The following is a 10952-nucleotide window of genomic DNA, read 5'->3' on the forward strand; positions in this document are numbered from 1 at the left end:
GTTATCAGTCAACAACCACAGTGATAACCATCTACTCCCCACACCTGACCTATAATCACACTGGACCAAATCATCATAGCATATTTTATCATATGATGTCACAATCTGTCTCTCTACAAACCTTGTTTATAACATCCTGCATTGCATGACCCAAATGCCAAACAACAAGGTAAGAGTTTAATGAATTATAGGTCCCATATTCTAGTCCTGCTACTTTGACCATACGAGACGCTCCCTCACAGCATTGGATCAACACGGTGATGTATTGATTATGAATCGATTCTGATTGATTGGCAGGCGGCAGTGAAGACAGCCCTGAGGATGAACGACCCACGCTTCGCCATGAGTATCTACGAGGAGGCAGGAGACGTCTTCTTCAAAGGCAACAGGAACAGACTGGCATCACTGCCCTTCTACAGGGTATCATTGAATTGAATAAACTTTATTGGTCACCAGAGAAGGAAGTTAGGTTTTGGAGTGTCCATCTATTCCGTGAGATTGCAGATTGTTCTGACTTATTGATAACATTTATTTCAAAGTTACTTTCTGTATAATAGTTTCAGTTCAATTGGAAATGTACACACATTTCCAATTGTAACTTGTTGACAATTTTTAACCTCTCTAGGGTACGTGGGACGGTAGCGTCTCACCTCGTCAACAGCCAGTGAAACTGCAGGGCGCCAAATTCAAAACAACAGAAATCCCATAATTAAAATTCCTCAAACATACTAGTATTTCACACCATTTTAAAGATACACTTGTTGTAAATCCAGCCACAGTGTCCGATTTCAAAAAAGTTTTACGACAAAAGCACACCAAACGATTATGTTAGGTCAGCACCTAGTCACAGAAAAACACAGCCATTTTTCCAGCCAAAGAGAGGAGTAAAAGAAAGCAGAAATAGAGATAAAATGAATCACTAACCTTTGATGATCTTCATCAGATGACACTCATAGGACTTCATGTTACACAATACATGTATGTTTTGTTCGGTAAAGTTCATATTTATATCCAAATATCTGAGTTTAGGCGGGACGCTACTGTCTCATTTGGCCAAAAGCCAGAGAAAATGCAGAGCGCCAAATTCAAATAGATTACTATAAAAATCTAACTTTCATTAACCTGTCTGGCTCTGGCGTTCCGCTAGCGGAACTCCTCCCACATTCCACTAAAAAGGCAGAGCGCGAAATTCAAAAGATATTTTTTGAAATATTTAACTTTCACACATTAACAAGTCCAATACAGCAAATGAAAGATACACATCTTGTGAATCCAGTCAACATGTCCGATTTTTAAAATGTTTTACAGCGAAAACACCACATATATTTATGTTAGCTCACCACCAAATACAACAAAGGACAGACATTTTTCACAGCGAAGGTAGCATGCACAAAGCCAACCTAACTAACCAAGAACCAACCAAACTAACCAAGAAACAACTTCATCAGATGACAGTCTTATAACATGTTATAATTCCCAATCTGGCCCTCAAACCATCATGGTCACCTAATAATCCCCAGTTTACAATTGGCTCATTCATCCCCCTCCTCACCCCTGTAACTATTCCCCAGGTCGTTGCTGCAAATGAGAACGTGTTCTCAGTCAACTTACCTGGTAAAATAACGGTAAAATAAATAAATAAATAAATAAATACAATAAATCTATGTTTTGTTCGAAAAATGTGCATATTTGAGGTATAAATCAGTTTACATTGCAGCTACCATCACAACTACCGTCACAAATAGGACCGAAGCAGCCAGAGTATTTACAGACACCAACGTCAAATACCTAAATACTCATCATAAAACATTTCTGAAAAATCGATTTGTGTACAGCAAATTAAAGACAAACATCTTGTGAATCCAGACAATATTTCAGATTTTTTAAGTGTTTTACAGCGAAAACACAATATAGCATTATATTAGCTTACTACAATAGCCTAACACACTACCGCATTCATTCGTTAAGGCACATTAGCGATAGCAATAGGCACGTTAACGATAGCGAATAAACCAGCAAAATATATATAATTTTTGACTAACCATGATAAGCTTCATGAGATGACAGTCCTATAACATCAGGTTATACAGACACTTATGTTTTGTTCGAAAATGTGCATATTTAGAGCTGAAATCAGTGGTTATACATTGTGCTAACGTAGCCTCTTTTTCCCACAACGTCCGGATATTTTTCTGACACGTTTTCTGACACACATGTTCTGACCAAATAACTATTCATAAACATAACAAAAAAATACATGTTGTATAGGAAATGATAGATACACAAGTTCTTAATGCAATCGCCGTGTTAGAATTCTAAAAATAACTTCATTACGATATGCAGTTTACGTTATGGCGAGAGCGTACCCAAAACCTGGCCTCAAACTACTAGTTCACATGTACGACAGATATATGAAATAACATCATAAAATGGGTCCTACTTTTGCTGATCTTCCATCAGAATGTTGTACAAGGGGTCCTTTGTCCAGAACAATCGTTGTTTGGTTTTAGAACGGCCTTTTTCCCTCTCGATTTAGCAAGCACACTTGCCAAGTGGCGCGAATCTCTCCATCGTCAACAAACTCAGAGAACGGAACACGGCAAAACTCCCGAAAAAATTTCAATAATCTGATTCAACTATATTGAAAAAACTTACTTTACGATGATATTGTCACATGTATCAAATAAAATCAAAGCCGGAGATATTAGTCGTCCATAACGACAGCTTATCAGAAGGCAAATTCAGGTCCCTTCACGCGCTCTCCAGAAAACAGGAAACTGGTGACACGTCATGCCGAGAGCTATTATTCAACCCCAGATCAAGTTACACACTCCATTTCTCCTCTCACTGCCTGTCGACATCTAGTGGAAGACGTATGAAGTGCATATAAACTAATAAATGTCAAGGACTTTAATAGGCAGGCCCTAGAACAGTGCATCGATTTCAGATTTTCCACTTCCTGTCAGGAAGTTTGCTGCAAAAGGAGTTCTGTTTTACTCACAGATATAATTCAAACGGTTTTAGAAACTAGAGAGTGTTTTCTATCCAATAGTAATAATAATATGCATATTGTAAGAGCAAGAATTGAGTACGAGGCCGTTTAAATTGGGCACGATTTTCCCCCAAAGTGAAAACAGCGCCCTCTGTCCTCAACAGGTTAAATCACACACCAAATTAAAGCTACACTGGTTGTGAATCCAGCCAACATGTCAGAAATCAAATAGGCTTTTCGGCGAAAGCAAACGGTGCTATGATCTGAGGATAGCACCATAGTAAACAAAGAGAGAAGCATATTTCAACCCTGCAGGCGCGACACAAAACGCAGAAATAAAAATATAATTCATGCCTTACCTTTGACGAGCTTCTGTTGTTGGCACTCCAATATGTCCCATAAACATCACAAATGGTCCTTTTGTTCAATTAATTACGTCGATATAGATCCAAAATGTCAATTTATTTGGCGTGTTTGATCCAGAAAAACACTGGTTCTAAATTGTAAAAAGTGACTACAAAATATCTCAAACGTTACCTGTAAACTTTGCCAAAACATTTCAAACTACTTTTGTAATACAACTTTAGATATTGTTTTACGTAAATATTCAATAAAATTGAAGACGGGATGATCTGCGTTCAATACAGGATTAAAACCTGTCTAGGATCAGCGTGGCGCTAGCGGCACACCCCCCCCCCCCCCCACTGAAAAACCAGTGCCGCGAAATTCAAAAAAAATATTTTTTTAAAATATTTAACTTTCACACATTAAAGTCCAATACAGCTAATGAAAGACACAGATCTTGTGAATCCAGTCAACATTTCCGATTTTTAAAATGTTTTACAGGGAAGACACAATATGTAAAGATGTACATCTATTACCTAAAAACACATTAGCATAATCCACCATCTTTTATTTGTCCACCAACACCAGTAGCCATCACCAATTCGGCTAAACTAAGATATTTATAGCCCCTAACCAACAAAAAAACTCATTAGATGACAGTCTGATAACATATTTATGGTATGGGATAGGTTTTGTTAGAAAAAAGTGCATATTTCAGGTAGATGGCATAGTTTACAATTGCACCCACCATCACAAATGGACTAGAATAATTACAATGAGCAACGTGTTTACCTAACTACTAATCATCAAACATTTCGTAAAAATACACAGCATACACGAATCGAAAGACACAGATCCTGTGAATACAGACAATATTTCAGATTTTCTAAGTGTCTTACAGCGAAAACACAATAAATCGTTATATTAGCTTAGCACATAGCAATTAGCAGCCCAGCATTGATTCTAGCCAAAGTGAGCGATAAAAGTCAACATCGCCAAAAGATATTAATTTTTTCACTAACCTTCTCAGAATTCTTCCGATGACACTCCTGTAACATCATATTACACATTCCATATAGAGTTTGATCGCAAATGTTTATATTTAGCCACCAAAATCATGGTTAGACAATGTGAAATGTAGACAAGCTGGAAAAGAAAAAGTCCTTGCGCCACTTAGACAGTGATCTACTCTTATACATAAATACTCATAAACGTGACTAAAAAATATAGGGTGGACAGGGATTGATAGACAATTTAATTCTTAATACAATTGCGTTATTACATTTTTTAATTTATCCTTACTTTTCAATACAGTTTGCGCCAAGCGAAGCTACGTCAAAAAACATGGCGTCCTAAGCCACTAAAATGTTTCGACAGAAACACGATTTATCATAATAAAAATGTCCTACCTTGAGCTGTTCTTCCATCAGTATCTTGGGCAAAGGATCCTTTCTTGGGAGAAATCGTCTTTTGGTGGAAAGCTGTCCTCTTGCCATGTGGAAATGTCAACTGCGTTCGGGATGAACTGAAAAGCGTGCCCAACTTTTCACATCGTTGCAAAAATAAATGTCCCAAAATCGCACTAAACGGATATAAATTGCTATAAAACGCTTTAAATTAACTACCTTATGATGTTTTTAACTCCTATAACGAGTGAAAAGATGACCGGAGAAATATAACAGGCTAAACTAACGCTTGGAACAGGTGCGCGCCGGTGTCCTCTAGGCTCATGACGCAGCTCCCAAAGAATGACTAGCTTCAGGGTTTTTTCATTTGTAGGGCCTGTGAACGCGCAATCGACCCCGTTGGAATCGTCATCACGTAAAGGCATCCAGGGGAAGACGTAAGAAGTGTCCGTATAGTCATAGCAACGACAGTGCCCTTTTAAATGACTTCAGAAGAGTGGCCAACATTTCTCAAATCTGACTCCATGTCAGGGAAATTGCTGTAGAATGGGCTCTGTTCCACTTAGAGACAAAATTTCAACTCCTATAGAAACTATAGACTGTTTTCTATCCAATAATAATAATAATATGCATATTGTACGATCAAGGATTTTGTGGGAAGCCGTTTAAAAAATTAGCCAAATTAGCATAAATAGTCTAAACAGCGCCCCCATCCCCAACAGGTTAAAACAAACTGTAACTAGCTTTCTGGTCACGCGCCTCTAACAAACAGTACACTTCAAGTGACCCTTGTTCAAGATGGCCGTACTTCTTCATTACACAAAGGAAAAAACCTCAACCAATTTCTAAAGACTGTTGACATCCAGTGGAAGCGGTAGGAACTGCAAGAAGATCCCTTAGAAATCTGGATTCCCGAGGAAAACCATTGAAAAGAAAGTGACCTCAGAAAAAAAATATCGGAATGGTTTGTCCTCGGGGTTTTGCCTGCTAAATAAGTTATGTTAAACTCACAGACATGATTCAAACAGTTTTAGAAACTTCAAAGTGTTTTCTATCAACATCTACTAATAATATCGATATCTTATCTTCTGGGGATGAGTAGCTGGCAGTTTCATTTGGGCATGCTTTTCATCCAAAATTCAGAATGCTGCCCCCTACCCTAGAGAAGTTTTTAACAGGCGTGTCTTTATACTCTGGCCTCAGCCTGTTAAAAGCAACACATTATAACACCAGTGGTTCTCTGCTCTTGTTTTAGGATGGCAGTCTCCCTTTTGCTCGGAGTATCCATGACGTCGACTCAGAGTTCAGACTGCTGAGTAAACTGACTGAACTACTGATGACCCAGGAAGAACATGAAGAGGCTCTACAGTACGCCATTCTGGCTGTACAGATCAGCACCAAAACAGGTACTGTAGGAGGGAGGGACAGAATTTACACTTTTATGACCTGAACCGGGATTTGAAGCAGAATCCCTTCGGCTTCCTGCTACTGGTCTGCTTCCTCTTACCAGGACTGCCAATCTTGGTTTGAATCTATTCATTCCATTGGTGTAGATAACCATCCTGCTATGTTATTGTCCTCCAGGTGTGTGTGTGAAGGAGCGCGCAGCGTACCACCGTCTGGCTACAGTGTACTACAGTCTGGAGCAGTATGAGATGACAGAGAACTACTACCTCAAGTCTCTGTCTCTCAGCCCTGCTGTACTGCAGCACCCCCTGGAGGCTAGATACTACACCAAGCTCTACTGCAGGCTGGGGGACCTGACGCTGCACAAACTAAAGGTAAAGGCTCCGGCTCTGGAGGGCAGAAGTACTGCCGATTGTCTTTACTATCGGGTAGTTCATTAACCTGTATAGGCTTTCCAGTTTAATAGCACTTCAGTATGTGAGCGAGAGAGAGACACGGACTCCTGAGTGGTGCAGCGGTCTAAGGCACTGCATCTCAGTGCTAGAGTTGTCAGTACAGACCCACGTTCAATTCCAGGCCGTATCACAACTGGTCGTGATTGGGATTCTCATAAGGCGGCGCACAATTGGCCCAGCGTCGCTAGGTTTTGGCCAGTCAATGTAAATAAGAATCTGTTCTTAACAGACATGCCTAGTTAGAAATAGTAACAAACCCTTTTACACTATTAATGAATACATTAACTAAAAGGCCAATTATTCCCAACACCTCTGTCCTCCTCCTCTCGCCCCCATCTCTCCATCTCCCCCTTGCCCTCCTCTCCTCCATCTCTCTCCCTCTCCTCCATCTCCCCCCTCCCTCCCTCCTCTCCTCCATCTCTCCCCCGCTGCCCTCCTCTCCTCCATCTCCCACCGCCCTCCTCTCCTCCATCTCCCCCCTCCCTCCCTCCCTCCTCTCCTCCACCCCCCCCCTGCCCTTCTCTCCTCCATCTCCCCCTGCCCTCCTCTCCTCCATCTCCCCCCTCCCTCCCTCCTCTCCTCCACCCCCCCTGCCCTTCTCTCCTCCATCTCCCCCTGCCCTCCTCTCCTCCATCTCCCCCTGCCCTCCTCTCCTCCATCTCCCCCCTGCCCTCCTCTCCTCCATCTCCCCCCTCCCTCCCTCCTCTCCTCCACCCCCCCTGCCCTTCTCTCCTCCATCTCCCCCTGCCCTCCTCTCCTCCATCTCCCCCTGCCCTCCTCTCCTCCATCTCCCCCCTGCCCTCCTCTGCTTCATCCCCCTCCCCTTTTTATCTTCCCCCTGCTTCCCTTCTCTCCTCTCCTCCCACCCCCCTACCTTCCTCTCCCCAGGATGCCTATGACTCGATGGGCTACTTTCAGCTTGCTCAGGCTGCAGCCCTGGAGGACCGTGCCAACCCACAGGCACTGTATGTGGTCTACATGAAGCTGGCAGAGATCCATGCCAACCACATGCCAGACCCACTGCTCTGCCAGGCTTACAGAGACAGGGCACAGAGCCTGAGGAGGGAACTCTCTGGGCTGGGAGAGACGGATGGGAGGGGAGCAGTGATGGAGGGGAGGGGACGAGAGAGGGAGGGGAGGGGAGGAGAGATGGAGGGGAGGGGAGGAGATACAGAGGGGAGGGGAGGAGAGACAGAGGAGAGGGGAGGAGAGACGGAGGGGAGGGGAGGAGAGATGGAGGAGAGGGGAGGAGAGACGGAGGAGAGGGGAGGAGAGATATGATACAGACCTGGAGACGAGTAACACAGACATGAAGGAGATCTAGCCAGAGACTAGATGTAGTGAGTCTGCAGATACTATCCAGAAAGAGGCTATTGACATGGACAGTGCATAGAGCCTGAGGTTGGAGCCTGCTGGGCTATGGGATATGGACGGTTTGGGAGACATGGAGAGGGGAGAGAGAGAGACAGGACACCCCAAGAAACACAGAGAGACAGCATAGAGTCACAGAAAAGAGAGCAATAGAGACTGAGACTGGATGTGGTGACTCTATCAACGCAGAAGCTAACTCCAAATATGCTAACTGTAAGGATAGCAGACAGATCAATGCAGATAGCCATGAAACATATTCTGATGTGTTTTAAGGAGACCGAGACACCAGTCACTCAAATCCAGACAAGATCCTCCCAGAGGCTACTCACACAGACCAAGACACTGACAGTACAGACACAAGCCCTTGTCAAGCAGACGTTGAACACACACACAATGACTTTACAACAACAAGCAGTGTATTTGTAGACACTACAATAGCAGAGGAAACTGACAGTACAGACAGAAAACCTTGTGACCCTAACACCACAGAGACTATGCCAACAGACACATCAAACATAGCGACTCAACGAGCACAGACACTGATACAGACACACCCTACAAAGACAGCCCCACAGACAGCAGTCACACAGACACAGATCCTCTCCAAGACAGACACAGAGGTAACCCATGGAGACAGTCCTACAGACACAGGTACAGACACTGATGTCGATTGTCCAGACAGTAACGCTATAAAGACAGACAGACATCGTTCCGTCACAGACTAACCAGGATGATGATAGAGCTGTTCACACCCTCACAGATACTCTCCATGAAGATAACATCACTCCTACAGTTATTTAGACAGACAAAGATGTCGGCCATCTTTACTATGTCTAGCAAGGACAGTGTTTTTTCTCATTAATATTGTCTGTGTGTAATTATGAAGAGCAAGTTTTCGATAGTTTACATACTCTGTATATTACAGAGGTTTATAAAGCTTTGTAAATATGTCGTTTTTATAACTGAATTAAAGTTATGTATGACTAGATCGTTGTGTTTGTTTTGGTGTTATTCAGTTGTAAGGATTTGTCAACCAACCCTAACATACAGTTTAAACTTAGGTTAGAGTTTCTAAATAACAAACAGATCATTTAGTCAATATTTCTAAATGTAACACATTTTTATTTCACCTTTATTTAACCAGGTAGAACAGTTCTCAATTACATCTGTGACCTGCCCAAGATAAAGCAAAGCAGTGTGACAAACACAGAGTTACACATAGGATAAATAAACTTACAGTCAATAACACAATAGAAAAATGTATGTACAGCGTGTGCAAATGTAGTGAGATTAGGGAGGTAAGGCGATAAATAGGCCATAGTGGCAAAATAATTACAATTTAGCATTAACACTGGAGTGATAGATGTACAGATGATGATGTGCAAGTAGAGATACTGGGGTGCAAAATAGCAAAAAAATTAATAACAATATGGGGATGAGGTAGTTGGGTGTGCTATTTACAGATGGGCTGTGTACAGGTACAGTGATCGGTAAGCTGCTTTGACAGCTGATGCTTAAAGTTAGATAGGGAGAAATAAGACTCCAGCTTTAGTGATTTTTGCAATTCGTTCCAGTCATTAGCAGCAGAGAACTGGAAGGAAGGCGGCCAAAGGAAGTGTTGGCTTTGGGGATGACCTGTGAAATATACCTGCTGGAGCGCATGCTACGGGTGGGTGTTGCTATGGGGACCAGTGAGCTGAGATAAGGCGGGGCTTTACCTAGCAAAGACTATAGATGATCTGGAGCCAGTGGGTTTGGTGACGAATATGTAGCGAGGGCCAGCACACAAGAGCATACAGGTAGCAGTGGTAAGTAGTATATGGGGCTTTGGTGACAAAACGGATGGCACTGTGATAGACTGCATCCAATTTTCTGAGTAGAGTGTTGGAGGCTATTTTGTAAATTACATCGCCGAAGTCAAGGATTGGTAGGATAGTCAGTTTTACGAGGGTATGTTTGGCAGCATGAGTGAAGGAGGCTTTGTTGTGAAATGGGAAGCCGATTCTAGATTTAATTTAGGATTGGAGATGCTTAATGTGAGTCGAAGGAGAGTTTACAGTTTAACCAGACACCTAGGTATTTGTAGTTATCCACATATTCTAAGTTAGGATTGTCCAGAGTAGTGATGCTAGTTGGGCGGGCGGATGTGGGCAGTGATCGGTTGAAGAGCATGCATTTAGTTTTACTAGCACTTAAGAGCAGTTGGAGGCCACGGAAGGAGTGTTGTATGGCATTGAAGCTCGTTTGGAGAAGGTCCAGATGTATACAGAACAAATAGTTAGTATACCACTGGCCAATACATAATACACTTCAACATATCAGGCCATAACATCACATTTACATTTACATTTAAGGGAGGAAACAGAAACACAGAAACATTAAGTGATTTAAGACATTAGGAAAATACCCCCCGTTTTTTCAATGGAACATTCCAATTACTGGGCAGGCACACCTGCTTGATAGTGTTGCTCTGATAATTCCACAAACAATCCACAGTGGTGCAAGCAGTCAGTGATCATTTGTAACTTTAAACCCTAAAAACCAATGGGTGAATTGTAACCAACAGGCAGACTTAAGGCCAGCTGTAGGTTAGTACGGTATGTCTTAGAGTAGTACTGACTGGAGATGACATGCACCAGTGTGTTAAAACATACTTGCTAGCTACCAAAATGGAAAAGACCAGCAGATCAGTTGATCTCCTGTTGTTACCGGGTCAAACGAGTTCGATAGCAGGCAGCTGTGTTGTCTCTTCTTAAGGCACCAATGAAATATCGACCTATCAGGACCATTGAAAATAACAAGGCTGGTAATTAATCCAAATTATTTATTGTAAGAATATAGACCCAATGAATTGTAAGAAACGGGAGTATAGTATAGTACAGTACAATATAGTTTCGTAGAGTAGAGAACAGTATAGTTCAGTTCACTACAGTACTATAGTTCAGTACAGGTGCCTTTCCTCCACCTGCTTATTGC

General features: G+C 42.2%; 1 pseudogene; it reads left to right on the plus strand.

Annotated features, from left to right (window-relative positions):
• LOC129858419 (SH3 domain and tetratricopeptide repeat-containing protein 2-like) overlaps window positions 1-8964 on the plus strand; it is an 82497-nt pseudogene extending 73533 nt beyond the window's left edge.
• Window positions 8965-10952: the final 1988 nt, after the last annotated feature.

This window comes from Salvelinus fontinalis, chromosome 6 (assembly GCF_029448725.1).
Source record: "Salvelinus fontinalis isolate EN_2023a chromosome 6, ASM2944872v1, whole genome shotgun sequence".
Taxonomy (NCBI): domain Eukaryota; kingdom Metazoa; phylum Chordata; class Actinopteri; order Salmoniformes; family Salmonidae; genus Salvelinus; species Salvelinus fontinalis.